Source organism: Perna viridis, chromosome 6 (assembly GCF_037379345.1).
Source record: "Perna viridis isolate PV_CMFRI_1.1 ecotype Kerala chromosome 6, ASM3737934v1, whole genome shotgun sequence".
NCBI classification, from domain to species: Eukaryota; Metazoa; Mollusca; class Bivalvia; order Mytilida; family Mytilidae; genus Perna; species Perna viridis.
This window is the reverse complement of record NC_142450.1, coordinates 19,196,451-19,207,776: the sequence shown is the minus strand read 5'-3', so window position 1 is coordinate 19,207,776 and position 11,326 is coordinate 19,196,451.

Here is an 11,326-nt window from a genome sequence, read left to right as displayed (position 1 = left end):
TTCCGATAAAAGAGTAATCAAGAGAACATTGATTCTAGCAGACACCAGAATAATGCAATCAAGGGACAAGGATTAGATAGTGAAATCAGATAAATATAACAAAGAACATAAAATAACCAAAAAAACCCCCAAAAAACAAAGGAACAAAAGTCAGAGAGCAACTCGTACTTAAAACTAGGAGCAAGAGCTAGGTGCACCGGTACGGTAAACATCATCTGCTTTTCTAGAAACACTTACAGAGTTGCTCATAAAATGTCAGGTCCGGAGTAGTCGACAGAGGAAGGGAAAACTATAACTCGTTGAACAAATCGGTTCTGAAGGTGAAGATGGATTCACCGTAACGATCCATGTATTCATGATAGCGACCATAAAACTTCTGTGTGATGACTTCAATCTTTCAGCAATATAACCCTGTTCCAGGCACCTAATTGTTAGAAGTCTAGTGCTATACGAACGCCTGCATATTTGCAGTTAGCTCTGGCATAATGTATGAGTTATGATACAAAAAATCCACTTAAGGGATGTTACCACCGATGAAAGGAAAGTTGACAATACGGAATAAAATGTCCTTGTATTTGTCGTATAGACAATGGTCAATAGTCTTCCTTTTCCTTCGTAGTATGTCATGACGTGGAATCGTTTCTTACAAAGGATGAAGAATATCTACCAGTACCAAGTATTTAAATCTTTGTGAACAAACCTACTTTCTGCAGTAACAACGATGTGTAATGTTTTTGATATAGGATTTTAAGTGAGTATGGGAAATAAAAGTTTAGAAGGTTGATAATCATAGGTTTTATTGCTAATGCATTCTGATAACCATCTTGAATTGAGGACTTCAGAAGATCTTTCGTTTAACATTGAATAAATACCACTACGGGAGTAACAAGTTTCGTGGTAAGACTGGAGACTCCCTTATATAGCTGTGAGTATAGAATTTAAAAAAATGAAAACAAAAAGTTTGGTGGTCTATTTTCAGATCGAGCTACATGAATGACAGTGTTGGAAACCACGCCAAATATAAAACGAGACATGTTGATACATGACAAAAAGTAAATAAAATAAACAATTAAGCAAGTTAACACAAGCAAATTGTCGAGCCGTTTTCATAAATACACATACACTCACACATTATAAACATGAAACAATATACAATATCATTGTTTTGTCTGCAATGGCGCTGATGAATGTTGACTCCTTAAAACACGTGTACAGCATACCGACATTTGCCAGATATATTTGATTGATATTTTTGTATTTCGACTTTTAAGCTTTATAAGTATTTCTAGACTCATTCAGATGATGAAATTCAGGTTACAGTACAAATATAACTGGAATAAATATTGTGTGATGTTAAAGAGACAACAATCCCACCGGGATGAAAATGTCAACTCAAAGGTACCATAAGGTCTTCAATAAACGACAAGGAAATCCTTATCCCTCAGGAGAAGGCTACAGCTGGCCCCAAAACAGCATAATACACAGGTACCCCTAGAGTTGCCTCTATATACTCAAGTAGCATAAAAAAATGAATTAAAGATTAAAACGAAACAATTTATGTACTTGTAAAAAATCATTTAAAGGGACAAAAATGATAAATTAGCAAGCAATTTACCATAAATATCGAACCATAACTATACCGAACATCAACATATGACTCGTCAATATTAAGAGGTTTTGATGCAAGCTTGAATACACATGCCAATCTCGAACAAACTTGCTGTCTGTATTTATCTCTTTCAGCATGCCACTTTTTACATGGGTCTTTAATTGGATGTCGCCAGAGATACCTTATTCAATGTCAATTTTAATTACGGGCAAATATGTATACAAATAAAGAAATAAAGTGAAAAATAAATCAGGGCACACAGCTGCAGTTGAACTGATATGAAAACAGTTCTTGTAAATACTGCAACATAACCAAGACAACCGAAATATAAACAAATAGATCATACAAGTTGCTGACAACCATAATGACAGTTATAATCATGTTGGAAATATCACTATTCAAAATATATTACAAATGAAACAAAACATTTATCGAGATACATAAACGCCATTGTTAATTATAATACAGAAATCGAAGACACGGTTCATTCTTTTCTAAGCCATCCATTGTGGTTTTAAAAATAAATTAAGCACTATTTTGCATACATTTGATATAAATTCTACATTGGATAAAACATTTAGTGGGATAAAAATTTACCATGTGCCAATCATATCATTGTGTTACCTATCTACATTTTTCAAGATAAACCAAATACAAAAAGAAAGCACGCAGATTTTTTCTTCTATTCCTGTAAAACAAGCATGGATATATAAAAAAACAAACTTTAATTTTCACCAAAACTGTAAAATAAAACAGGTCAGGTTTAAGCCCATATTTCAATGCTTAATAGTTTTTAATAATTGTTAAATCAAACAGATAAATTGAGATAGATGCTTTGAGGCAATCCCCAGGAAATTCAAGTTTAATTAAAGCACATTATGTTCAAAACATGATTTTATTCCTCAAGAAATCAACAATTCAATTGGTTCTTAAGCTGCGCTTGTGTACAGCAAACACAAATGCAATATAAATATGATTTTGTATTTAGCAACTGGTAGATCGATGCCGCTCTTTTTGGCCAAATGCCCCGGGAAGGATTCATCGATCCAGTAGTCAGATTTGGCTGAACGATTTATATCAAAGTTCATTTTACAAAAATTAGCAGTAATGCAAATTCAAAAGATCTAAAACATTTTGTATTGAAGAAGAACTTTTTGTTGCTGCATATGGCTTCATATTTCAATATTATTTTTGCTTTAAGCACTACTTGTATACAATTAATCTTGAGAGGTCATTTGTTGTGCGACATACCGAATTTGCAATGTCAATAAGTGCTATTGTGTATTTACAATTTCAAAATGAATCTCATACTTCAATAAGGTAAGACCAATCATATCTTTTATATTATTCATTAATGGCTTGAATGCTTCCTTGTTTAAAAGTTTGAATTAACTTCTCTTCTACTTTATTGTCTTTAATCAAATAATATTTTTTCATGAAATAAATGTCTTACATATACAAGGCATATTCCTGATTGAAATATAGACAATCACCAAAAATTTGCGTCAACTTCGGGAACCACTTGCAATAAAATGATTAAGCAATGGGTAAACGTCGACACTGGTGTATTAATTATCAAAAATCAGAAGCAATGAATTTCTAAATATCAATACGTGCACATTTACATGTAATTCACTCACATCTAAACACTATAAGTTGAAAATATTTTATTAAATACATAAGTTTTGTTTCCTCTTAAAAACAACAAATGACAAATTAATAATCTAATTTCTAATTTTTAGTCACCCGAATTTCGCTGTATTGAGTTCATGCTTCGTATACCTAAGCCTTGTGATTTTCCTCTCAGCTATAGAAAGATCTAAATGTTTGTATGCTTTATCAAACTGAGGTCTGAAAATATACAATAAAATTATATTTAACCAATAGCTCTATTCATATCTTCACCTTTTGAATGAGATTGTGTTGCTGTCAACTTAACCTATTTTAAAAGTTACATACTTCATGTCCTTCATAATTGAGCTGTCTTTGTTGTTTTTATGTGATTGAGAGAAAAAATTCTATAAATACGACGACGAAATTTATCCCTTGAGGTCATATAAATTAAGTTAATTATTGTGTCAGCTCAGCTTGAAGGTGTATACATTGTAAAGTAAGATGATTCAAACTTATCTAACACCTCTGCCATGTTGTACCATAAAAACAATGCTTATATGATTCGAATGAACTTACCTTAATATAATTATAATAGTAGTAGTAATAATAATAATAATAATAATTGAATTCTTTATTAGTTCGTATCATACGAATAAAAGCAATACTAGTGTTACCTATATATTTTAAGCTATCTACAAACTTTTATTGTTTTGTTTAAATTTTGTCATAAGTTACTTCCTGTGGGCTTTAACTCTTTGCTAGACTCTTGTTGATAACTGCTTCTATACCGTTTGGTTTTATCGAGACATTTTTGCCATGTTTACATGTTTTATTTTAATGATAAATATAAATGACCGAAACGTAAAACCGAACTGTGAATGGATTCTTGTAAATGATAATGTTTTCCCAACAATATATATTTCAGGAAGAATTCAATGCGCACGTATATGTGTGCATTGTAAGTTTTTTTTCTAAAGAGTAGATCTGCCAACTGTATTAATGTAAGCCTAGTTTACAGAGAATAATAATAATAATAATAATAATAAAAATAATTATAATAATAATAATTGAATTCTTTATTAGTTCGTATCATACAAATAAGAGCAATACTAGTGTTATCTATATATTTTAAGCTATCTACAAACTTTTATTGTTTTGTTTAATTATTTCATATAAATCGTTTCAAAAGGATATCTCTATATGATTTTATGCGCAGTTTAAGCACTAAAATATTTGGTCATTCAAAACTACGTTATTTCATCTGTAAAATTACCCTTGAAAGACAAATTTTATCAAGTGAGCAATTCAGACTCTGGGAGCCTCTTGTTTTGAAATTTTGATTTTGATTAAATTTGTCGTACAAATCCCGCTGTTTTTATTTAGGATGGAAACTGGTCTGATTATCGTTTTCATTAAAAATTCTGAATTTGATCGGTAACACATTCTATACCAGTTTGTTCAAGTATTAATCAAACTTTACACAATAAACAAGTTTACAATAACAACATGTTAATAATTTGTATGACATACCAAAACCAGTCCAGTCGGATCATACAAACACGTTCACCGTAGATACAAACCGGTTGAAATCCATGAACACAAATGAAATCTGTCAATAAATATGCATAAGTTAGTTTCAATGCCAATGTTACATTTTTAGAAGTTAAATTAATAGAATTTCGCAATTAGTTTTCCTTCAAAATTATAGTGTGACCGATAATTTAATATACAACTGATTTACTAATCATGCAATGTTACATATAATGATAAAAAGAGAAAAATAAATAAACCATTTTCTAATATGGTATGCATATTAAACATTACCTAGATCGGAGGCAACACTATTGACATTCCAATATTTGCACTTGATCTGTTCGGCTTTGAAACAAAGATGGTAAACTGAAGTTCCTTTTTTTCAGAAAACTCCATACTTAGAAGAAAAATGGATAAAAGTCTTCCATCTTTTTGACAAACAACGTCCTAACTGTTGAAGACGCCCATTGCTTTGCGTAAGTAGCATATACATGCACGACCAGAATATCATTGTAGAAATAAAAATAAATTACACTTTCGAAATAAAAATATAAGGTATCAAAGCGTATTGTGATACAAACACTTATAATTATTTATTGATTTATATGTATAACCAGGCATGACGAGGAAAACTTAACCTAATCAGGACAGGAAACTTGCAATCTTTCATTATAATTATTGTGGTTTTTATGAAAGACCTGTGCTGCGACTATAAATGTGATTGTGCATGACTAAAGATTTTGAGGTATAAAAAATCAAAACTGATTATAAAAAGTCGACTTCAAAAAAATTACGAGTGATTGAATCAATTATATAACATGTTACCGAATATTGACGTTTGATTTCATACACTTATACGTTCGTAGTATACAGATGCTCGTAATATACAAACGTTCGTAATATAAATACTTTCGTAATAAACATATGCTTGTAATATACAAACGTTCGTAATATAAATACTTTCGTAATAAATATATGCTCGTAATATAAAAAAGTTCGTAATATAAATACTTTCGTAATAAACATATGCTCGTAATATACAAACGTTCGTAATATAAATACTTTCGTAATATTCATACGTTCGTAATATAATACGTTCGTAATATACATACGTTCGTAATATACATATATTGCATGACAAAAGCTGTGAGTAAACATGTAACAGTCATTAATTATCATATATGTATCTTAACACTAACGGTTGAAACCAAAGAAGAAGAAAAAAAATCAATTGCAGAGATAAAGGTATCAAGGGCAGAAAGTTGAAAGGTCAGGCTGCTGACGAGTTTAGATCTCAGTTTGTTTACATATTCAGAACTTCTAGGCAGTGACAAAGAAACTGAGCAGTCACTGGTTGAGAAATGGAAAAAGAATAAAACGATAATGAAACAAAGTTTAAAGAAAAAATGAAAAGTCTTCTCTGGATTTTTGTACACATCAACGATATTGATGGAAATTGGACAATATCGAAAGACGAGTTTAGTGCACAATTAACGGGACAAGGTTTGGTAACCTTTGATGAAAAGAATTTTAATGCATATCCGCTTGACAAGGACGGTTGTATTCTAAAAAAGGATCTGCTTGATGGTTTATTTGAATACTATTGCAACGGGGACGAAAACAATGTTTGTGGATTAGAAAAAGCTACTTGCTACAGATTTAGACTAATAGATAATATCTAATTTTTAAACTGTAATTTCGTTAACATGTATCAACTCATATCAACACACTACAGTACACATACGTTTGTATTCAGATGCAAAAAAACAAATTGGTGATCCATATTCCATTTTGAGTGACTCCGAATTTTGTCTTTGATAACCCTATGTCCAGTAAAACTCAAATAAAAATGATATTTGTTGTGAAGTAGCTTAGATTAAATGTGAATAAGAATAATGAACATGTGAACAATAGCCACGTTTAAAATACAATAGTAACTACATGCAAATAAAATACAAATCAAACAAATAAAAATAAAAAAAATAATATTGGCCCTTCATATATTTATTTATCTACTTTTTTTATTTGTGTATACTTCCTTTTTTACCTGTTAAACGTATCTTTTGTTCACTTATTCATTATTTTTAAATATTAGAAAAGTATAAAGGGTCACTTATTACAGATACACACTAAATTATCGAATTGGTGAATTCATTTTCAATAAAATATTCGGATACATTTGACTTGTGGATATCCCTAAGGAGGAACATGTTTTTTCCAAATCGTATCCTGGGCGACTGAAATATTTTTCATGTCGGGGAGATGGGGAAATAATATGAAGTTAGCGTTATATATTGTACATGTAAGAGGCATGCTAGATGTGGCATACAATTAAACCAGACCAAAGATCAAGCATGAATAACAAGGAGCAAAATACTTAATATTACATAAAAGCTCGTTATCATTGTAAATAACGTTAAAAAAAAAAAAAAAAAAAAAAAAAAAAAAAAAACGCATACGAATTATTTTAGATTATCTATTTAAACTATGTTCCATAATATTGACCGTGTTTAGGTTTCAGGGTAGTACCCCGCTTAATGTGCGAGGCCGCGGGTTATCAGTTCTATCCCGGGCCGAGTCCCACCAAAGACTTGACATGACTGTACTCCATTAAGCAAGCAGTATTTACGGAAAAGAGCTAAATCTGATCTTAACAATATGTGCGAGTTTGGGTGATATATCATTATACATGAGGGATGTTGCTTCTAAGAGCAAGCACAAAAAATATCTCGATTTGCCTGTCAGTTTAGTACAAAGCATGGTCTGTTTGATCAAGCGTTCCCATCCTTAAATGAAAAATAAAACTATTGTCAGAAAACATTAAATTATAACTCAATTTATTAATTAATCAGCCAAACAATATTTTTTTCATATTAAAACAACAGTCTTAAAATCTAAAAGAGGGATTTAATCACGCAAAAGAACTTGCGCCTGTTCCAAGTAAGCAATTTCAGTCCTCTGAATGTAATGTTTTCAGTTTAACTTTTATGTTGCAAGAGTATTTAAGGATTCGCAGTACCTGTGTAAAATGTTTTCGGGCCAGTTGCTGTTTGCCCTGTGATGTGAGGGTTTCCTTTTTGTTAAGTGAAGTCCCATGAATGGCTTTAAGCTGACATTGTTCATATCAGTGGGATTGTTATATCTCTGAAATATTCACCATTTCCATTCTAGTAACATTCCAAAGATACCAAAATGCCAGAGGAGTAGATAATCAGATCAATTTGAATTGTCCCAACTTACCGATTTTGCCTTAATACTGACATGCTACAAACAAGTTTAAGTACTTGCAATGCTCCATCTGCAGAATCCTTCATATTGCAAAATTCTGCGAGTGAAATATGGTAATTTCAGTACGGCTTGGTCTCTAACAAGTCATATCCTGTCTTATCTGTGAGATAGAACCTTAACATCGCGACAATAGAATTTCTATAGTTATTATAGTAACAAAAGCTAAAATTGCATTTGTCATAAAGGCTTACGTGGCAACCAGTACCCTTCCATTACTTACAAAGTCGACGATATAATCACTTGCACGACAGTAACGAATTAGCACTGAGTTCAAATGGGTGGAATAAAAGGAGTGTTTATTTGAAAGGATAGCCAAAATGGGAGAAACCCTGCCATGTAGATTTTTAGAGATTATAAATCTTAAATGTACAAGAAAGTGAAATTGAAGTACATTGATTGACACTTCTGTTTTGTTGGTGGTATCCATTGTAAAATCTTATTTTAGTTAGATTGGCCGATAGTGGCGTACAATTGTGTCCATATATATTCCTTCGATGAAGTAACGATTAAACACAATTCTGTTGAAAGAGTAATCAAGGGAACCAAGGTTATAGCGGTAATCATAAAAATGTAATCCAGGGACAAAGACCCGACATGGAAAGCAGACATACACAACAAAGAACATAACTAAAATCATACATACAAAGTAACAAAAGCAAATGAGCCACTCGGACTCCACTAAAAACTGGGAGCATGGACCAGGTGCACCGGTAGGGTAATCGTCCTCTGCTTTTCTAGAAACACCCGCCGAGTTGCTCATAAAAAGTCAAGTCCGGGGTAGACAAACGAGGAAAGGAAAACTATGAACCGTTGAATAAATCAGTTTTCATGGTGCAGATGGATACACCACAACGATCCACGGGTTCATGATGACGACCATACACCTTCTGTAGTGATGACTTCAATCTTGTATCAACATAACCAGGTTCCAGAAGCCTATTTGTTAGAGTTCTAGCGCGATACAAAAAGTCTGTGTAGTTTCGGCAAGCTCTGACATAACGTATGAGTTGTGATATGAACAATCCATACGCAGGTGCTGAAGGGATGTTGCCACAGATGAAAGGAAAGTTGACAATTCTGAAAGAAAAGTCATCACGTTTGCCGTAAAGTTTGGTCAATAGTTTTCCTTTACCATCGATTTCTAAGTGTAGGTTAAGTTATGAGGCTGACTGTATAGTGACTGTACTATCCTTAATCTCAAGTTCTTTGGGGTAAGATGCGAAGTATCAAATCCCCGAAATTAGGATTGTTTAAAGATAATACGTCATCTATATAGCGATAACTGAATAATATTTTGTCAATGAGGAAATCAAGCATATCGCAAACCTGCTTTTCTGTGTAACTTATCTTACCCTTCTACGATGTTTTAGAACAATATGCGGATTTGTAACCAAGATCAACTTATTTTTCTTTTGAAACAGCTAAAGGTTAACGAAAAAGTCCTTACAAATGAGATTTCAATTTATCATGTGGTAACGTAGTGTAAAGAGGTGAGAAGTCAGAATGTTAGGGGGACATTTTTTCCAAACAGCTGGATTTTAGATTTTGAAATAAATTTCTAGAATTTTTACGTATCCACATGAAAAATGCCACTACGAGAGTAGGTGGGACATTTATTGCAACAGCCTTGCCGTCAATCCTTAACTGCGAACAATATCTTTTAAGATAAATGACATCTCCTTCGTGGGGCAAAATGAAATTCCTGCTCTATACCTTTCTTTATTTGGATTTTCATGAAGATTTGAAAACAATACAAGCAAGGTAAGTCCGTTTCGATGTTGAGAGAAGACATAAAAGACAAGCGATTGTACTTCTTATTGATGAATTAAGTCTACATCTACCACTGATTTACATGGAGTTTAATTTGTTTTGCGCAAAATCACAATGGCATTGTCTGCTGGAACAAATATTTACTTGTTATATACGTTTGTTTATGTTTCGGCAACATTGAATTAAAGAAAAATGATATAGCATTAGCGTACAATGAGAATTTTAGAAATCTCATTCGTTTCAAGATAACAAAAACTTAACTGTTTTCATGCACTCTTACAGCCTGCTGGTTTCGTTTAATCCATTTTCTTATGTAAACCTCCATTTTAAAGTTAAACTTTCAAATTATGGTTCATATTATTTAGGACCCAAATTAAGGAATAAATGACAGAATTTGTTTTTTATGATATAAAAACCTCCCTAACTGACGTGAACTAAAGAAGAATATCTGATTAGTAAGATGTTGCAAGATAGCATTCAGACGATTTAGCTTTGAAGTCCTCAATCTTGAGTTCATGCAATAACCTTCTATAGTTGGTTGTAATTTGGATGCGAAGTGTAAAGTTATATGTTGATGTGTATTTAAAACATGGAGGGGTTTCGCCTGTGTTGGTTTATCATGGAGAGAGTTGCATAATTAATGAAATAGAATTAATACTCTTGTTGACAATCGGGAATGGTAGAATGAACTTTTTTTGTCTTCGTTGTGACCTTTTAAACTTACTGATTCAAGAAGTGCAATATCCGATATTATGGCCCCAATTATATTCAATGGTAACGTAGGCTTTGCAACTGGAGTGTCAAGACTTGTTTTGTAAAGTGAGCGGTACAAATTGAGTAAAGTTTACTTTTAATGAAGTCCAAGAGATATGGCAGGTAGAAGCGAACCTGGAGGCATGATGTATCTCAGGAAATGCATAATGGCGATGACCATGATAACTTATCCGTTTTGGATTAAAGTCGTACACCTGCATTACATTTATCTTATTATAGTTGTATTTACTTGAAAAAAATTCTATACTTTTGACATCGTCATTGAAACCATATGGTTTTGCAGTTCCTAGTTTACGTATCCAGTATTTCTTCTATTTCTTTTCGATAGATTTTACTCAAAATAAGACTATTTGGTGTGAATGATGTATTATGTTGAAAAATAAACACACACTTTCGTATAGAGGATAGACTGATCTTGTTTGTTGAAATATTGACAAATAGTCGGTATGTATTTGCTGTAAACTCCGTAACGATGACCGCACTCTCGTTTGTTTTGTCTTTTTGTGTTCTTTCGACGTACATTAGACAACATAATATATATTATAATCTGTTGGTGAGGTTGTTCGACTGGTTGCAACTCAATTTCAAGATCTTAGACAGTAAAACAATTGTGTTTTCAGAGATTTAGATTAATAAATTCTAATTTCCGAATTGAAACGAGAAGATGGACAGTCATGATTATTTTTTAACTTTATGTTACCCTGGTGATTCATTTTTTTTTGTACATCCGCCTGTTTT